At 40.3% G+C, this 21,171-nt stretch overlaps 1 protein-coding gene across 1 annotated transcript in view; it reads right to left on the bottom strand.

The window, feature by feature from the left end:
- LOC309437568 (uncharacterized protein) overlaps positions 1 to 15,677 on the bottom strand; it is a gene marked incomplete at its 3' end in the record, with an annotated part of 279,930 nt that extends 264,253 nt beyond the window's left edge. Inside the window, exon 1 of the mRNA XM_082048111.1 lies at positions 15,660 to 15,677. The remainder of the gene's footprint in view (positions 1 to 15,659) is intronic.
- Positions 15,678 to 21,171: the final 5,494 nt, after the last annotated feature.

Genomic DNA, 21,171 nt, shown 5'->3' with positions numbered 1-21,171 from the left:
AAATCTTATCGCTTAGGTGTATGGGCTGAAAATTGAGTAATGCTTAAATCCTCGTGCTCCATGGCGCCAACAGAAATCTATTAGTCCACCTACAGCAATGCATTAATTTTCCTGCGATTGAATCATTATTTACATCATACCACAAATGCGCACGGCCCTTTAAACGGAACTAAAGGTGCAGCCCCTGTCCAGAAGACCTGCCTTGGAAGTTCATCCTAATATCGATACAAACAATGGAACACACTTTTGCTCTCTAAAATGGCAGTCAAAGCAAATTGGGCATTCTGTGCTGGGCCCTGGCAGCCTTTTGTATGGCTTTCATTAGAGTGTCAGACTCTCAAAAATAATGTGACAAAGGAAGGGTGGCTGGTGAGCTGGCAATCACACAACGTCCAAAGATCTGAGCTCTTCTGTAATGATCATACGTGATTTACAGAATCAAAGGGTCAAATTCTGCCCTCAATTACGCACCTATTGTGAGGTGCTACACCACCACATGGCACTTGAATTAGAGAGATTATTATATTTCTAGAGAAACAGAAAAATGGTCTGTGGCCTTCAAGGTAACAAATTCAGTGTTGATCCTATATTAAATAATAACATCTAAATGTACAAAAATGTCGATGCATCTTCAGTGCGGTTTTTAAGAGATATAGTTGGAGCTACAGAACTGCTGCAGTCTGTTTCTCCTCTAATATTCTGTGTTTCTAATATGTTTCTATTCTAATATTCTGCAGAGGAATATGCTCCACAAGCCAAACTTTGGACAAGAAAAAACTGGCCTTGTTTCAGTTTGCTTGAACAGCCAAGTGGCTCAGGAGCTCCCCATCCCAGCTGGACCACCGGCCCTGCCCTCCCATGGTATCGGCGGACAAGAGCTTCCTCAAATGCTTATTTCTGTTGCCTCTCTTATAATGCCTTCACCTTCTAAGAAAGGATTAAGGCAATTGACTCTCTTCAGGAAGATTTATCAGATGCACAAGTGATTTAATTTGTTCTTTAGCCCCCCATACTCTCGGGAATCAGGAACACCACAGATTGCAGGAGCTGGCTGCTGCTTTTTGATATCATAGCTGACACTGACCCGTAATCCCAAACTTGCTGAACTTGAGTTTCCCCCCTGACTTTGCTGGGATTTCATCAGGTGCCCTGCCAGGTGCTGTAAGAAGTGGAACGGCGAGCGGAATGGAAATGGGAGCTGGTGAGAGGCATTGCTGGTATCCTTTCTGTGTAAACACATGACCAAGGAGAGAAAATTACTATTGATAAAAACAGCTTCTCATCTACACTTTGCGAAATAGCTTATACAGTCTCTTTTAGGAAAATGCATTCAATCATTTTCTCCAAAAACATATGTACATGCATACACATACATAGAAAAACTTGAAAAGGAAAGGCTGTCATGTCCAAAATTTGTATAGAAACCAATTTCCTTTAGCGATTACTTTGCCTGCAGGGTTTTGATTCTCCCCAGCACCGACCTGCCTGTGATCCTGAGCCGCCGAGGCCGCTGTCCTGCACGGCCAGCCCAGAAACACCCACAAATACACACATTTTTATCTGAATCGCACGCTTTTAGGGCTTCCAAGTCTGTTTCAAAATTATCAGTGTATTATAGCCTTTGTTTTGAAATGCAATTAATATTTATTGTATGAATTCTGCTTTCCAAAATAATAATAATACTTGTGTAATTATTTGTAGATAAATGGAATGACTTTCTTACTTTAGACTAGAAATAAATCCCGACTTTCCATTCAGACCAAACACGCGTATGTAAAGTTTGGGATGGTTGTGCAAGCAATCTAATCAATAAATGGAATTGCGAACTAGAGGAAACAACGGGCAAGGGAATTAAATAACGAGTAGGGCTAGTGAAGAACAGCTCCATTGATTCGGACATGCCAGGGAAGCACCATTGCCCCCACCGCTCGACGTCTCTTTTATCTAACTGGAATAACCTACGCCGTGATTTATGTCGTTAGCGCCGTGTTTTCATGTCATTTGAAAATAACAGAATTTTCTGGATCTTCCCTTTCTTAGTTAATACACATGCACACGCTCACACGAAACATATGTTAATAACTTCAGACCACAAATTTAATTTATCTCAGCTTTCCACCTGACATCATTTCTTGTCATGTGGCGCATACCCATCCGTAAACAAAATGGGGATTCATTTCCATAGCAACAGAGAGTGTGACTCTGATCAGCTTCAATGATTATTTGTAGGCACACAGGTTTACAGATATCAAAATCCTAAGTGAAGGCTGATTACCTTAAAAAAAAAAAATGAAAGCAGTGAAGTTGGTTTATATGTATGAGAAAGAATCCCTCGGAATGGCAAATGAAGCTACTGGCCATTAGCCTGGTGTCACTTGCAGTTACTTGGGCATATATATATATTGCTAATGCAAAGAATGTGATGTATGTGTCCTGTGAGCAGGGAAGGGCTGTCTCGCTGCTCCCCGGCGGCTGTGGTAGCTGGGGCTGCACACGCAGGTGTTGCGGGGCTGGCTCGTGCGGGATGAGATGATGGGGGAGCCTGGAGCTTCATAGGAAAAAGAGGGGAAAAAAGATAAATCTGAACATTGTGTAGAGAAAAACCACAGTCGGAGCTGCACGGGACCAGCTGTTTTTTTCTAATTAGAATAACAAAAATAGCACATGCTAAAATGTTGGGTTTTTTCCTCTCCAAAGCAATGAATGCTTTAGGAACTATAAGGAAAGAGCTCTAAAACCTATTTAAATGAAGGAACGTTTCAGGAGCCATATGGAGAAGAAAAAGAAAAGGCGAAAGTAAAGAAATGTTTTATTTTTAGCTAAATCTGAAGCATTTCGATTCTTCATCCAATGTTACAGAGAAATTATCTTACTTTGAAACTTCCAAAAATGTCAGTGCTGATGCTGCCTATTGTATCACAGCTTAACCAAGCTATTTTAAACTACTTAGTGCATTCTTCCAGGCATTATAAATTTCATTATATGCCCTGAACACGCATTGAGATATATTACTTATGATATATCTGTGTGCCAGTAATGTATGGTAGCGGCTCATAATGAAGTATGTGACAAACACTCAAAACACACTGTATCGGGCTTTCTTCCTCTTCTTTTCCTGAAGCACCGATGATTCAAAACTTTGCAACAGGAATAACATTTGTGAGAGCTCCGGCATTCTGGACATCTGCACGGGTAGAGCACGTTAGAATAAAGTCACATGGCCATAGGGAAATTTCACAGCATTAAAAATCACAGTGACTTGCCAAGGTGTATAACTAGTTTGTTTTCAGCTGTTCTTCTCATGAATAATTACCAAGCAGGCATATCCTAAAGCTAGCGCAAGCTGTCAGTTCACCAGAAATATTCAATATTTAAAACAGAATTTCGAATTTAGAATTTCATAAATGAAAATAATTGCGGCACAGGCAAAACAGCACAGTGCAAGTGCTGTCATGTACTTCTTGCCTTCCTACGAGGGTTCCCAGAATCAACACGCTGGAGTCACAATAAATTATCCTTACGATGGAAAGAGAACTATGCATATGCAAGAGGAATCGCAAGTGTTTTTTCTTCCCCAGAACTAATACTTTGCTACCATTTTACTGCCTATTCCTTTGTGAAGCACAGAGAGAGAAAACATAGTATGATCCCAAGGTTTCCGTGTGTTTCGGTCCATTTTGAGCAAACACGGGTGAGATCCAACAGCAGCGCAAAGCAGCCGGGAGATGCGCTTGACCTTGAGGGCTCCCTTAGACCCTTGACTACCTGTGCAGGTCCTTAAGACAAAGGCCAGGCCTAAGCTGAGCCCACGGCACAGGCTTAAGTTGCCACGGCCAGCACAGAACTGGCCACAGGGGACCAGAGCAAACACCTGGTCGTGTCCCGGGGTTTTCTGCTTCCGCATCCCACAGGAGACAAAGAAAAGGGAGATTGTGAGGCAAGAGCAAAGAGATCTTTACTTTCACACAAGGCTTCCTATTGGCATGTTATTATAATATTATGAAAATCTTTATTGGAGCTTGGATAATGCCCTGAACTAGATATTGCGCTGGTTAATAAATTACATTTTCAAATGAGAGAGATTTTATCACCAAAAACATCTCATGATTAATTTCTAATGTGAAGCTTATGGCCCTAACTTAAAACATTTGATTTTGCATTTGTGTTCAAAGGTTGAGCACTTGGTAAAGTTTTTATAAGAAACTCACTGTATTTTTTTTTCCCATATTGAAAAAAAAAATGAAGAAATCACTAACCTGTTAATCCTCTGTAACTTCATCACCTCAATTACAGCTCTTGAGATGAAGGTGATTAAAAATAAGTCTTTTCCCCCACTTTCAAAGAGCAGGTCATACCTTCCAAAGAAATTCTGTTTCAAATTTTTCAACGATACATTAATGGCAATAATTAGAATTGGTCAGAAATGTTCTGCAAGACATGTTTCCCATTTTCCAACCAGTTCTAGCTATAACTATTTTGAGTTTAGACATCTTGAGTCATATTCAATGTATTAAGTAGGGTTACTTCTATAGGAAGAGGGGATAATACAGAATCATATGTGCCAGGAGAAAAAGCTAGTAAAAAAGCCAGAGTATGAAAATGAAGAACTCACAGCCCCCAAACCTAAGTATGGACCATGAGACCAAACTTCTGCTCTAATGACATTTTTTTTAAATTAATAATTTATATTAATCAGCATTTTACTGAGCTTGGCACACCATTTCCTAACGTGTTTGAGCAATTCATTGTTGCTGCTCAAGCAGCCCACGATCCATCTAAACACATTCTCAGATACCGAAAGGAATCGATAAAGTCAGGGAGCCGGACTCAACAGGCAAAGCTGCAACTCAGTGTCTCCGTTTTTCTGGATCTGTTCAAGTCTCAGGCATTGACATTTCATTCTTTTGCTGATTAAAGATCAACTCAGCATTGCAAGCATCTATGCTTATATGTCCAGCATTGATTTTGTGTGTATTCCCAAGGAATGAATCAAAATTTTGCTTTTAGAACTAGTAGCCAATCAATAATCAAACAGCAAATTATTCACAAAAAGTTTTTAAAAATGCAAAAATAAACAAAGAACATTAAAACACAAACAAAAATATGTACAATTTAGACTATTTAATCCTACTTTTTACTAGAATCTGTGTTTAATTCTAACCAGAATTATTCCAGAGGAAGGATATAGTAACCTTTCTCAAGTGCCTGAATAGGTTTCCTCGTATTATTTTGTAAAGCACATTTGGTTAGTCTAAAATCACCTCACTTTTGGGCAGGCGAAGTCCACAGCAGCCGCCAACCAGCGGGGTTGCTGGTGAGATCAAGTTATTTTCTGGTAACTAAATGAATTGTTGCTGTGAAAAAACACTGTACTTTACTGTGATCCTAAAATCTGGAGGAAAATGAGACACGCTCTCCCAAATTCCTCATCAATCCCCAGTTTGTGATGCTGCTTTTTTCCTGCATCCTTCTCCCGGTTGTGCTTGTGGTTGATGTTTCCTACAGCACCTTCCTCCCCTGGGGAGCTGGAGCTCCACCTCCTACCCCTCCGTTTGTGATCCATTTTAATAACTTGGTCTTCTCCAACAAATAAGAATTTTGCCATTGTCTTCAGGGAAACGAGGAGAGATTTGCAGTGAGCTAAGCTGTCGAGGTTTTTGTCTCATTTTAATCAGGAGCTTGGTTGCACAATTCAATACTGATTGTGTAATCAGAAAGCAAGAAGAAACAGAACACAAATGAATTACTATGGAAAAATTGTCCTCATAATGGGGTCAGGAAGCATAGAGATATACATTTATAATACTCTGTCAAATTACATTATGCAAGGAAATAAATTATGTTAAGAGAAAGTATGTTTTAATTACAAGCACAATACTTCAAATTGGGGAAAAATCACTAACCCCTTTTTTATTATCTTTATTCTTCTATAAATTTAGCATCACCATGCGCGGAGGAGCCCGCACGGGGCAGACATCCCCCTGCTGTTAGGGACCGGCTGTGTGTGTCCCTGCAAAATTGAGGACTGTCAGATTTTCCAGGTTTATTTTCCCTGCAGGTTTTTTCCCTGCCCATGGATGTGCAAAATCAAGGGACCCAAGCGGGAAGACACCAGGAGTTTCTTAGCATACACAAGCCAGCAGCTCTGCTGTGCTCTCCCTAAGTGTGCTGCACATACAGTACGTGATTTAAATCACCGAAAATAGAATATAGAATAAAAAGAAAGCATAACATTTGGGGTGGGGTTTTTTAGCTTTTCTTTTTTAATTAAAACAAAAATCTAAAGAACAGAATCCTGGTGAGAAAGAGGATGTTGTTAGGATACAATATTCACCTTAGAATTGCAAATTCAATTTGAATAGGTGCAAAGGTAAACACAAATTCTTGATAATCAATTTTAAGAATGGCATAATATAACGGGTTAGACATGCCTGACTGTTAGATAAATTTAGCGATGTTCTCCATCTTTTAAAACCTTTATTTTTCCATAAATAAGTTGTGGCTACAACTCAAGTAATAGTGCTGAGTATAAACCAGAGACATTTTCCTCTGCTTTCTCAGCCTCTCACGCAGTGTCAAGCACCAAGCGAGAATTCCCAAAAGAAGCCTCAGGTGTAAAAGCTCCACCCAGACTAAAATTGCATCCCCCCTCCCAGCCCCGATTATCTGGGATAACAGCGAGTAGCTTTGGAAACAAACATGAATAAGCAGCTTGGAAATATTCAGCTTTTTGCTGCTTCAGTCCCGCAAATACCCGGAGTACAAGAGTTCACGAAACGCATGGGAAAGGGGAATTTTGCTCACATTGTTCTCTAAATAAACTTAATTTTACTTAATAAACTCTTGCTTAAAAAGTGTTTTTAAAAAATCATCATTGCCAGCTTTTCATCTGTATCCTATTCACCCAGAGGTTTTCTGACTACACTAAAACATCTTTCTTACCACCAGGTGGCATCTTCTTATTTTTCTAGAAAACATCTGAATATTTACATAATTTGAATAATTTTCTACACCTGAACGTTTCTAATTCTTTCGAATTGAGCCATTGAAGGTCTGTGCAGATCCCCAGCACTGAGGGCAGCCTGCACCTCTCAAACACTCCTGGAACTATCTGCTGCTACTTTTCCTATAGCCTTTTACAGCCGGTACATACGTACTGAATCCTTCAGTCAATACCGTGCTGACGAGACGTACAGGAACACACAAACACTCCTCTCGAATTCTGGGGCAGCCCAAATGAAGAATTTACAGCACGGATTAAAAACACTGAGTTTCTCCCAAAATATCTATTGAAAAAAAACCATTAGCATAGTAATCTGAGTGGTTTCTCAGCATGTAGGTATTTTCAAATATAATACAGAAATCCTCTAAAGCCAAGGAACCTCACACTCATACTCTATACACATAACTCCAACTAATTCTAGAAATGCAGAAAAATGCATTAAAAAGCATCAGCAGATTTTTAAAACCAAATCACTACTAATATAAGCCATATGAGAAGGAAAAGGGGAAAAGTTTCAACAGTGAGGATTTTAATCTAATCACAAGAGCATCATGTCTGGTAACTATGGTCAACTTAAGTGGGAATCACTACACAAGCAGGAAACCAGAGACCTGAGTTCCCATGCCAGGACTTGACACCCCCCACTATTACATTGCTTTAAAAGCTAAACAGAAAAAAAAAAAAAATAAAAGGAGGATTTTTCCTTTATTTTCCTTTATTTTTCTTTATTTTTCTTTATTTTTCTTTATTTTTCTTTATTTTATTGTATTTTATTTTATTGTATTTTATTGTATTTTATTGTATTTTATTGTATTTTATTGTATTTTATTTTATTTTATTTTATTTTATTTTATTTTAATACTACAACTTGAGCAGCTCTGATCCTGGGTGCACTGATTCAGTGCAAACCTGCTGTTGATTCCCGGCTCCTGCCCCATCACGAAGAGAAGCTGAACGAGCACGGTAGCACCACAAACTGCAGGAAATCTCATGCCAAAACTTCTTCAGGAAGAAATCCAAATTTAATGCTGCTGAAATGTTTGAGAAATTCTTCTCAGCTTCTGCAAACTGGTGTAACTATGAAATTTTATCTCACATACTAATCTATTTCTAAGCTAAGGGGTTTTTCTTTGTATTTTCCAAGAACATTGGGGTTTGGTTTCTTAAGTTCAAACAATTTATTACAGAATTTACCTCCAAAAAACCCTGATTTTGAAGTGCTTGATTCTGAAATTCAGCTTTTGGAGTCAAAGGGAAGATTCTTCTCCTTTGCAGTCAGTGGTTTCAGATCTGGGTACAGTAACTCTTGCTATTGTACCACTGTGGAAGAGCATCAGAATATTTCTAAACCTGATTCTTTCGAGCTCCTCTAAAGGAGATTTTGGATTAGTATTTTTGTCATACAAAATGCCAGTTTTGGCCCCAGCCAGAAATCAGTTCCTAGTGTGTAACAACCCATCTGCAAATAAAATTATTTCCAAAATTATTCAGTGAAGCCACATCACTTTAAAGAGACAGGTACGATTACCACTTCTAATGTTACCCGAGAAATGAAAGTAAATAAGAAAACCACTATTGATTGCACAAGTAACAGGACGCTTTCCAAATACTATTTCTATACTATTTCTACTTTCTATAGTTTCCCCTCCTTTTAAGCAGTAAGGCATTCACTCGGGGCCAAGTGCAGGATGTGTAAGGTCTGGTGAGAGCTGTCAAATCCCTTCTGCCACCCCTAATCTTCCCGGATGGAAAGTCCAAAAGTAGAAAAATACAGGTAGTGATCACTGAGATTGTGCTAAAACCCTCGAACGCTTTCAGATCTTCTTGCCTCCAGTTCCGATAAAATATTCCAGGCACTACCATGTCCTTACTATATATATCTTGGAGCATATCCATATGTGCATGTACTAAATAAAAAATTTAGTCTTCAAGTAAATTGATAAATGTAAACTCACATTCTGTGCAACAGCACTAAGCAATTCTCTAGACATTTAGAGATGGGAGTTGTTTAACTTGTACGGAAAAAGGCGCGAAGGAGCCCCCGTTTGCCAGCTCCGGTGGAGATGCTCTGATTTACAGCTGAAGCTCTGGCCCAACACAGGAAGCATCAGCATAAAGTCCAGTTTCACTTTACTGAACATGATCTTACAAGTAACTTTCTTTGTCATAAAATGGCTTGATTTGTGTGCAGCATCCAGAAACCCAACACAGTGCCAAGCATGGGATGTGACACCCTCGTGGACATGGCCAGGGTCACAGGACACTTGAGTCACTTCTGCACTATTAACTAATGCTTTGGAATAACAACACTACCAACAAACTAATGTGGGGCAAAATCCTCCGTGCTGAGGTGAAAAGGAAGATTAGTGCTGACTTTATCGTGAGGTGAAATCTTGGCCTCAATCATTACACCAGGTGGCTGAGCAGAGAAACAATACGATAATTCAAAGTATTAACCTCCTATATTTCACTCTTTCCACTACATCAATCGACATGGTGCGACACATTCTGCTTAGAAACTGGCTAACACCTTACAGAACGTATTTAAATCTATCTGGAGGAAAAACTGGGTTCATTTTCTGACCAAATGATATGAACTGGGTGAAGAGGCTTCTGAGTCTTTCCAGATCTCCTTCCACAGCTCCTTGTCCAAGGGATGACACTCACTGAACAGCTTAAAAATTCACTGCTGAAGAGCATTAGATGTGGGACATCGAGCCAAGTTATAAGTACCACAGAAAGTTGCTTATTCCATAGTCCCTTTATTTACAGTATTTTCCCCACAAAGGTATATCACTGTTCATACTAAAGCATTATTGTTTGTTTCTCCGTAAAACATTCCAGCTACTACTTCAAATTAAGGAAAAAAGTGCTGCCAAGAAAAAACAACTTTTCAGATGGATTCAAGGCTGGAATACGGTAATGCAAAAGCTCTCCTGTTGAATCAGACCATCCTAACTACTAGAGACTATTTTGAAACACTTCTTAGAGTCTTCAGAGTATTAATGGCATGTTCCAGTCCCACCGAGGCTGGTTTGGTTTTGTGGTGTTGTTTCGCTGTTCGGGGGGATTCAATAACTCATTGGCACATCTCCAGCGCAAGATGCATTTGAATAAGGCACGGCAGGCCCTTCAGCTGCCATCATCATGCCACATTTCAAACGAGGTAAGAAGTTTCTCCACATCCACTCCCAGTGTTCAGCTGCTCATAATCTATAGCGTCAACAATTTATCATCGAAGCCGGAGACTCGCTGCCAAGTTATCAAAGTGGCCAGTGGCTGCGTATGATCCAGTGTGAGCATCTGGCTCCTCACTGCTCCTGACATTAGCACAGACAACAGAATCAGTGGACTATTGAATGCAATTACAGTAAGCGAGACAGACAATAAAGATTGATAGCGCCTTCTCTTTTTATCACAGACAAAACTAGTGGGGGTTAAAGCTTTGCCTTGAGCTGCCTTCATTTAACAATGATTGAAAATATGCAATTGTGATGGTAAAACACTGCAGCCTGTACCACTTCATTTACTGGACACATTATCAAATTAAATGAAAAGTGAACTGCCAAAAGCAACAGTTATTATATATTAATGATGAATATTTACTTAGCATTGTTCACAAATCATACAGAGAACAGAATCCTTCTTGTTATCTTCTTTGCAGGCTACAGATGAGTAGTTTAACATTTCTATGTTTACGTTAAATCTTCTGTCTACAAATCTCTAAATACAGGCGTGCGATTGCTTTTGTGACTATACATGTGGTTACAAATGTGTAATTAATAAAATGCTCCAGTAGTAAATGAATCCTAATTGCTGCAGGGATTCTTTACTTCAAATCACAGTTGGTATTCTTGAAAGTACTTAACTAGCCAAAGAAACTAAAGAAAATGGGTATTTTGTTTCCAGCAGGCTTTACATCGTGGGTCACACCGTCTGCAACAGCTTCTAACAAATGAAAAATGCAGAAGCAGCCAACCCGATTTATCGTAACACATCTGTCATACAGAATTTCCAACTGGTTACCGGTCTTTGGTTACTGCATACTTGGTGAGCTAAAATATGCACAGATAAGAGAGTTCTGCAAGTAACTGATGGTTTTCCTGAACACTTTCAGTCCCTGTTCCATAGAAGCCGTGCTAACAACCGCATTCCTTCCTCGAATCCAAACATCCTCCGATGCCTGGCGATAATCTAACTGCTGAACGACAGAACTGGTAACTTTTCGGTGGTTCTAGTCTAGTCTGTAATGATTATTTTACTAGATAAAAGAAGGAATTTCTTTATCTGAGCGTCCTGTAAGAATTGATATCACAGCGAAATTGAATTATGAAGAAACAATCTTCAAAACGAAACCAAAAAATAACTACACTGTCAGCACCATTAAACAAATCATTCTCGTGTCAGTTTTAGATGGACTGCAATAAAGTCGTAGTTGGACAACACGCGGTCCTGGTACTGCCTGGTTTGGCATTGCATACGCGACAAATGCAAACATATGGTCCTTGTCATGCCATGATATCCACACGGGCATATTTTTGCTGCTGTGAAGAGCGAGCTTGTTTCCGGAAAGCTCCTGCTGCAGGCACGAGGGTGTGCGAGCGCCACGCTGAGCCACCCCACACTAAATGGCCAAACACAGAACTTGAAATAAAAAGAGGCATTTGCTTTTTTTCCCCTCTGTACAGGCCTGGGTAGTAAAAATAAAGCCATTCACAGAGCGCTCACTAATCCACATGAACCCTATCTTCCAAACTTTGCTTCTTTTTCAGCAAACTGAGTATATTCCAGGAATGTGATTTCTACAAATTGTTGATGGAAAGGCACTCCGGACTAAACAATACAAAAGAAGAAAACTGAGGAAAAAAATTCCGCCTTTCTGGCCATATGCTAGCATAGAAACCATAAAAGTGACAACCGCACAAATATGCCACAATGGAAAACTATGTGCTGATCCCATGCAATAAATTGAAAAAGCAACACGCTGTATGGTACAGTTTAACAATAGCGCAAAAATAACTGTAGGAAATTCTGGCTAAGATGGCCCACAGACAGTTTTGGAAGGGATGATGCATCAATAGACAAACTACAAGTAGAACAAATGAATTATCATAAGCCTACTGGAAACAGGAAACCAAGGACACTTCTATTTTCAAATGATATTTATTATCACTCTCCCCCCTTTTTAAGCAGAAAACGTAGCCAAATATTTTTCAAGAAACACAACCACTTTATTATGTTCAGATTTACTTGCTGGAAATACCAAGAAAAACATTAAGTAGATTTTTTTTTTTCCATTTAAGCCACTTTTTCCACTTGAATTTCCGTCTAAAGAAACAATAATCTGTTCCACAAAGCAACAGAGCTATTGAAGCCTGGTTTCCATGATCACTTCTTGTCATCCATGGCACCTCATTACCTTTAGCATGTAAAGGCCAGCGAGGAACACTGTGGTTTGTCCCGACCTGCACACACTGACCCACTGACCAGGCAAGCAGCTGCTGCCCATGCAGAGCAAAGGTACCAAACGGGCCCTGTCCGTCTTTTCGTCAGCGAGGTGCGTCAGATGGCTGTCCCGTATCAGACGCCAGGAATTACGCAACTCATAAAACAGAATTACTTTGAAAATTTCAATCTCCTTTGCAAACAGGTTTACAAATGCTAAAGTCGCAGACCAACGAGGTGAACTTTGCGTCCTTAGAAAACTAGACTAGATGTGAAGTGCCATCGGGAAAGGGGTAAACCAAGTGTGTTCAGAGGAGGCGAAAACATCCCCCTGGAATTTTATTTCAGAAATGGGGGAAAAATTACAGTGAACTGAGATTCATGGGAAAAAAAGGCTAAAAATCCTCTCCTTGATACGACTCCAGTCTGAGACGCATCACCAGCTCTACTCCTCAGTTAGGGAAACGGTACCAACCCCACACCAGGAATAAAAAGCACGTAGCAGCATTTTTAGAGAGAAGCAATTGTGTCGCAGTTACAGGCATCAACAAACGTAGATATAGGTAAAGTGAATACAGATTGAGACTTTCACAAACTTTAGTCTGTATTTCCACACTTGTCCAGTGTATTTCAGTGAAGACAGTGTTGACTGCATCATATTTCAATGGGAGAGGAATCATCAGGTCAGGCTTATAGCAGAGTGACTGCAGTGGAGAGATTCTGCTCTGAAGAGCAGAGCAATCCAGCTTATTTTTTCTCTCCCATTTTGCCATTCCTATTGTGTCAAACATAAAAAACCGACCGCCAAGCCCAAGAATGAAGTTGCGCTTAGTTTCCTCAACTACTGCCAAGAGAAGCAGCAGTTCCCAAGCCACCCTCCTGCTCCCAAGTGTTCCCAGGAACTTTGCGTAATTTCTTTTCTCCAGAAAAGAGTGGTACGTTATAGCCGAAATCTCAGGGCATGGAATGACTCACTGCCACCACATGCTTCCCCACACCAGAGCTTACTAACATCAGCAAGTAGATGTGAATTTTATTACCTCTATCAATAAGCAAAATTGCTCACTAATTTTAAAACATTGCCATATGACAGACAGAATAGGTCACACAGCCAAAATGCTAACTGAAAAATGGAACAAGAAAATATTCCGGTGTGTTTTCCAGCCCACTCGAGATCTTAAAACTACTGATCCGAGCAGAAAAGGGGGGAACTCGAAGCTCTTGAATCCCTTTGTGAACTCTGACACAGACCTTTGCTGTGGCATCAGACAAGAAAGCAAACACCTTGTCTGCATCTGCAAGCCTGCCCAAACAACGCTGCGATTTATTCATCCTTTCAAATATATCACAGGTAATAATCCTTTATCCACAAATATCTCAAGTTTGGGGGAAAAGAGCTTGTTTCAGCCGGTTTGTCAGAGGCATGAAATAGGCAATATCATGCAAGATGAGAAATCTGAAAATACTATTTAGTGGGGAATGGAAAAAACTGCTGTTATATAACATAAAAAGTCCAGTGTAGTCATGCTTTAATATTTTCCAACTGGTAAATCATGTTATTCCAAGAATACCTTTAGCATTGTACCCTCTTGGTCAAAGACTGATTTCGTTTCTTGCTATGTCACGAGAAGAAAAATGGCCTCAGTATGGAATATGCAAAACAGAAACTTCGGAAATTCTGAAACAGATTTTTCTTATCACTTCATTTAAAAACAGTTTCTTTGAAAACAGCTATCTAAGCCTTTTACATATACACAGGCTTTTATAAACTGAAGTCTCAAACCTGCTACCACTTCTAGTGTCATTACATTTTATGTATTAGTTCTTTTTATTTCAGAGCGACGATCGGTACACATAAAGCTAAATATGAGTCCAATTCTTTTGCAGGGTTACAGCCCACGTTAAACAAGTCCTAGAGAAAAGGACATAAATAAGGTTTGGGCTGTCCTGCCAATACAGCCCTGAGACCAAAAAGGCCAGTCTGGAGATCCCTATTTCTCTGTACTGACTGCAGAGAAAGGCCCAGCAGAAATCATCTCCTATCTTAGGCACCTTGAACAAGGACCTAAAGCCAGGAAGATGTGTCAAAATCCTGCAAGAGAAGCCAGCAAATCGGAACAGGTTTTCAGCAGCCTTCCCACACGAGCTGGAGTAAAGTACTTGGGCTGTGTTTCAATTCTATATAGGCGAAAAAAGGATAACATTGCTGCCCCAACTCACAAGGGCACAATAAACACATTAATGATTATTATGCCCTCTGAAAATATGGTAATGAAGGTTGTAAGTATAAGCACCATCATTAGGAGTGTTTCTCTGCAGTTCCTTTCACCTCCCAGCTCTGTTCTGCAGCAGAACTCGGAATGACCCTCACCCATGCCCAGCAGAGCTTGGGAGCCCTTGTGAGAAAGGGCCCCGCTGATGCACCTTCACACAAGCGCCATTCTGCTTGGAGGGAGCAATCCCCACTTGGCTGACATCCGCACAGGATGATGACAGATGCTTCTGCTTTTATTTCTTTAATTACGTTTCACATGCACTGTAATTTCTTAGAGTCTTCTCAACTGCTAAATTCCATTACCACCTCCGTTCCCTGACAGCTCCCCTTGGCACAACAAATATAACTTTGAAAAAGGACACCGGGGACACCGAGCCCAGCGTGCCAAAGCCTTTTGTACCAAGCGCACGGCGCTCCCTGCTCAGCTCCGGAGCCGGGTGCAGCAAGCAGGACGGCAGCGCTGGCACTGCAGCCCCACAAACAATTCCCTAAAAGCCTCGCAACTGTGCCATTTTCCACCTCGCTTTTCCTGCACCATTTCACATCAGGGAGAACGCTGCACCGCAGTGACATCACCTTCTCCTCATTAAGCATTTAAAAGCAAAAAGACTACAATCAAAATTCTTTGAAAAGGATATTTTTAGTTAACTCTGAGATAGAGCAGGGAGCTAAAAACAGGTCTCGCATCACAAGAACCACTTCTCTGACTTCGTCTTAAAGCTGAAAAGCACAATATTCTACACAGGGTGCATAAAATGCTTCAAGTTGTGAAGCACATCGCTAAGAAAGTGAGAAAGACAATGAAAACATCGAATATTGGACTAGTCCTTACTCAGATCTGGCACATAAAACCCTGGTGGAAAAGAATTGGTTTACAGCTAAAAGCACAAGCAGAGGAAACCTTGACTGGGGGCAAAACAAGAATGTGAGCATTACCTTAGGAATTCCCAGCCCAGCCAGCCAGTGGAAAGCTCCTCAAAGCAGCTGCCTCAGAGTCTGCAAATTAGAAAAAGAATAAAAACAGCATTAAGACAAATACAGTTTTATTATAATAATTCTAGAACATTTTATAACGAGAGTTAATAAAAACATAATCATCCCCTTCACGTAGCCCCACGCCTGCTCTGCAATAAGGACGCGGGGGCATTTGGAGAACCCGGACTAGTTTAGCAAATGCATCAGCAGAGGTGCATGGTTAGTTTACCAAGAGATAATTGCTTCTCCCCCCACTTCCCTCTATATGATAAAAGTGAATTATTTACAAATGAAAGGCATTTAGAGCAATAGCACTCCAAACGCAGAGTATTTATTTCTGCTTTCGTCACCCGTGGTTTATGGCATTGTTTGGTTTTCGGTGTGCACTTTTTTCCTCCTGCAGTTTACTTAGTATTAGGCTTGCACTGGTCTCATCAATAAGAAATGAATTTGGGTAACTTTCAAAACCACTATATTATCTTTCCTTTTATTTGTAGTGAGTTTTTCTTCTCTCAGTGGTATTACTGCAATAAGTCAGTCATTATTTCTTTATGTTTTCCCTCCTTTCTTTAGTATTTCATTTCCCTTTACAGCACATCTCGTGATCACAAAGAAAACAGAGACACTTATTTCTTTTAACAGTTGAAATTGCTGCAAGTGATTTAACTGTCATTTAATCTGATTCCTCTCTTCTGTCTGTGGAGAAATATGTTTAATGTACTGGAAATTATGTTAATAAGAAAAAGCATTATCTCATTTAATGAAATAAATATACAAATATTTCAAAATAAAATAAAGAGGCAATCTTCGCTGAGGAAAAAATGTCTCTTATGGTTTGCATAAAATAAACAAATGAGAAAAATTAATGAATACATTGAAATATACTGACAAAAATTATGCCTAAACTCAAAAGGGAAACAAATAAAAGAGAAGGTGACTGAATGCATCTCACCCCATCAAATGCTTGTTGAGGAACACAGGGGCCAGCTTAAGGATCAGAGGATACCTTATTTTTTACATTATTTTATTACCCTAGGCTAAACTTTTCCCCTTCTTTCAAAAGCCATCACTTGTCCTGCTTTTTATTTTTTGTTTTATTTCCTTTAATCGGCGTTGAAATAATATTTATCGTTTAATGACTCCAATTGCTTCATCCTTTAATTATCTTTGATCCTTTGCCACAAAACATTCTTTAATTTATGGCAAAGAGCAAAAACCCCTCTGATTTAGTTAATCATAACTCTATGTCTAAGCTTTTCAATGCTGAAGTAAGTAACCAGCATGCATTAAGGTTAAACAAATATTGTTAGTGGTAAGAGAAAAACTTGTACCAATTATGTAATAAAAGCATGACCACTGCAACAGAAACACATAATTAGGGATATAATTACAGACATCAAAACAAACCAAAGATGTCAATAAAACAAAATCTTCTGTGACAAACTGATTGCGTTTCCCTGTTCTGCCGTTCTAGATCTTAATGTATGTCTTTATATTTTCTTGTTTTCCAGAAATGAACAGTGCAAAACGACAAGAAGATATTCAGCATCATCTGTTGGGGTGGGACTGTGGTAGAAATCCGATTCAATCCTGGGTTGACTTTCTCCCTGGCAAGAATGAGTGGATTTGGTGGAGCCCCTTGCAGCAGCAGCCGCAGCAGCCGCCGCCGCAGCAGCAGCAGCAGCAGCAGCAGCAGCAGCAGCAGCAGCAGCAGCAGCAGCAGCAGCAGCAGCGGCAGCAGCAGCGCTGGGGATGCTGTGTTCTCAACTCACACGGGGAGTCTCAGCCGCTTGTGTCACGCACGGCTCAGTCACTTTGCCTGCCCAGAATAACTATGAAGAGCAAGATGTGCAAAGATTTCAACTTTCTTACTTGAAATGCACAGTTGCACTTTTTTTTTTTTTAACTTTCGGTTCTCCTTTTGGTTTACAGACTTGTGAATGTGAATTTGAGCAGGACAGAAGCTGTGCAGTCAGTGTTTGGGGTTAGCATTACACAGGTTGCTTTTTGATTTTAAAAAGCATTTAAAAGTCCTTACAGTGAAATTCCATATCCACTGAAGTCAGGAACAACTCCCACCAGCTTCAATGGGGATTTCAGCCTGTATTGCCAGAGGCTCCACTATTCCTAAGCTACTTCTTTCAGAGTTTTAAAACATTCTTATCCTCCTGAAATATGCACAGGGAAAAAACCCACAAATCTAGATATGCCACTCCTTACAGAACCTTCCGTCTTGAGGTCCTACACCTGATTCTTCTTGACTGGATGCTTAAGCTGCTCATAATCATCACATTATACACCAAACGAATCATGCAGAAAGTGTTTGCTCTGAAGTGTAGATTATAATTCATGAAGAACAAGTAATCCACTTAAATAAATTTCGAATCACTATTTTACACATATACACACACATATACAAAGCCATACTCTGTACAAATAGCAGGATTTGGTTTTAATGATGGACTTTCTTTTTCTGCTAAATTTCAATTCTACAGAAAATATTCCCAACAGCTCTTCCGATCAGGGTTTTCAGAGATATTCAGGAGAGGATAACCCTACATATTCACAGCTTTATTCTTCTAATTCCAGGTTTACAGGGCACTGAAAAACAAAAACCTAAACCCCATTGTATTTCTCTTATAACTGGAGTGAAGACTGTTCAGCGGTACAAATGAATTAGGAAATTACTCTCCTGCCGTGAAGAAACATTACGCTGTTAACACGCAGATATGCACTAATTCAATAAGATGAGAAAGTAGGAGGGTTAGCATAAACCCCTCTCCACTTCAGGAATGTGAAAGTCCCTACCGGATGGCAAGAATTTGCCGTACACAGCTGCGGGAGCGGGTCTGTGAGGCGCAGGAGCCGGACGGACGCGTCTCACCCGCCCGCGGTTTAACAGCACCAAGAGCTCGCGCTTTGCTGACACCAGCCTTGGCCTCTGGCACAGAACCATCCCCAAACCTGCTCTGGAGGGGCTTCCCGAGTTAAATCCTCCCAGAAAACAGGCTCCCCACCCTGAAAATGCTGGTTCAAAGAGTCTGCGCCAGGCTCAAGAGCAGATGAGCCAAGGACCTCACAGAACGGGGCGGCCGGGTCCAGGGGGTTGCTGAGCTCCGCCAGGCTCCGGTTTCCCCATCCATAAACCTGTTAAAAAGTTAGAATAGTCCCCCACACTCCTGTTGTAACCATACTTGGGGAGCTGGATCAAAAGATGGGAAGAACTGACATTTTTGATTCCTTTCGAGTGATCAAAAGACTATTGACACGAGCAAAACATCTTGTCAGGTTACAAAGAACAAAACCCCCAAATCTTTTTGAAAAGGTGTCTGTTTTTAAGCGGAACACTTCAAACTTGCATCTAAAAATATCTGTAAGCTATGCCCGACACAAACCTGAATTTTTTACCATTCAAGATCTTGAAAGCCATCCTTTCTTCTAAAGGATACTTCTAAGGCTGAAGTTTAATTTTTTTTAAATCAAAATAAAATAAATCATAATTCCTAAAATCAACACCTCTTTTCTGGTTTTCTTTTGTCTATTTTTTGTTGTCGTTGTTGTTAACACCTTTGTCTCTTTTCCAATTTCTAGTTCTATCCTTGATAGGCAAACAGCAAACCTGCTTAAGGTGGTATTCAGCAATAAATTTGACTACAGTGAAACTTTTTTTGCTGAATATACTTAGTATACTGAATTTCAGCCATCCTGCACATTAAGCTTTTCTCGGTTTAAGGCTAAATGTGGAAAAAATCAAACGCAGGACTTATTCCTTACATCTGCTGAGGAAACCTACCAATATAGCCCTTCTCTGCCTGTGCTGTGAATGAAAATAAAACCCCTCCTTGATGGGACCAGCTTCCACCACCTCTTAGGATCCATAAAGCTGTCACGGGAAAGGGTGGCACAGACAGATCTCGACAACCACGTCTCCAACTCCACTCGTCTTTGAAGTGTGATGGGCGGCCAGACAGCGATGCCACGAAAGCAGGTGTCTAAATGCGATAACAAGAGCAGAGCTCCTGCTCCAGCACGGCCAGCCCAGCTGGAATCATGGAGGAGCATTTGCCACCGCGCACCCTCTGCAGCGAGTCACTCATCCCACCTGAGATATTGCCTTTAGCACCGGTGGCAATACGGACGCCGACCGCACAGGTTTAATGCTTCGTGCCTGTTGCCGGAGCTGGAGCTGGACCTGCTGGGTTGCCCCGCGGTGTGTAAGCACAGTCGCTTGCTTTTGTTACTCTTCAAGACCTTTTGGCTCCTGTAGATTGAACACACTCCTGCACCACAGCCTGCAACATCAAAACAGACTGAAAGCTGAAAGTAAAAAGCTAATAGTATCTTATGTTCTTCTGAAGTTTCTCCTGCCTCTTTCATGTAATTCCTTTAGCCTTTTATCAGCCTTTTTAAACATATTTGAATTTATTTGATTTTCACATTTTCTCCCTCTGTTCCTTTAATGAAAAGAATTAATTTCTATACCTTTGAAGAGAGCTCGCTGCTTCCCCACAATGCAACGGGCCATCTTTTCCTCAAAATGGGAGTGGTAAAAAATGGGAGTCATCATTTCCAAGCCTGAATCTCAGCAATGTGCACAAATACTGAATCTAGAAAATCAAGTAGATGCTTGAAACCAGAAAATGGAAACGCATCTGTTTGAGCAGAAATGCAGAATTTGAATACCAAAGTGTGAACACTGCAGCTCATCACCCAAACTGGTTTGTTTTTTGAAGTATTTGTATTTCTTGAAGTACACATTTTTGCAGACTACATTGTATTGCTTCCATCTACTCTACAAAAATATATCATTAACCCAGCACTACTGAAACTTCACTTGGAGAAGATAATAGAGAATTTAGGAACAGGAGGAAGAGTAAACGTCTATGGTGCCTAAGCTCCACAGACCTATTGCAGTTACGTTATGCAGACTGCAAATATTGCTTCATTTGATTTCCATAGGCAGCATTTTTAATCAAGTTTAATCAGTTTTTCCAAAGTGCCGGTTGCTGGCAGATGCCTCCAAACCTCCAGCATCCTTGATACCTATTTCAAAGAGATATCGATAGCTGAAGATCAAACTTGTACCAACACCTTCCTTCCACAGAGCATTCTCAAAGATGCTTGAGGGTGAAAGCAAGTATAAGATACAGCCTTCATCTAGTTGGGACCATCTAAAAAGCACAGTATGGCCTCTATTAGAGAAAGAGTTTTTTCTTTCCTGTAGAATTTCTCACAGATTTATCAAATTGTAAGAAACAATTTGTGTGTCAAAACACAAGTTACAATATACGTCTATAATTCAGCAATATTGTTTTTTTCCTGTAAATCCAGGCTTTTTGCTTTCTTGCTCTTCATGGAAGGCACTTGTGGTCACGTTAGCTGGGCTGGAAATTAACTGAGGACTTTACACTTCATCCTTCAAGACTCCTCGTTTCTGTTTCTCTTGCAGCAGCTTCAAGGACAGCAAGCATGT

Source organism: Streptopelia decaocto (assembly GCF_964273445.1).
Source record: "Streptopelia decaocto genome assembly, chromosome: 3".
NCBI lineage: Eukaryota > Metazoa > Chordata > Aves > Columbiformes > Columbidae > Streptopelia > Streptopelia decaocto.
Note: the sequence above shows the minus strand (reverse complement) of the source record. Positions and strands in the feature narration are given on the sequence as shown.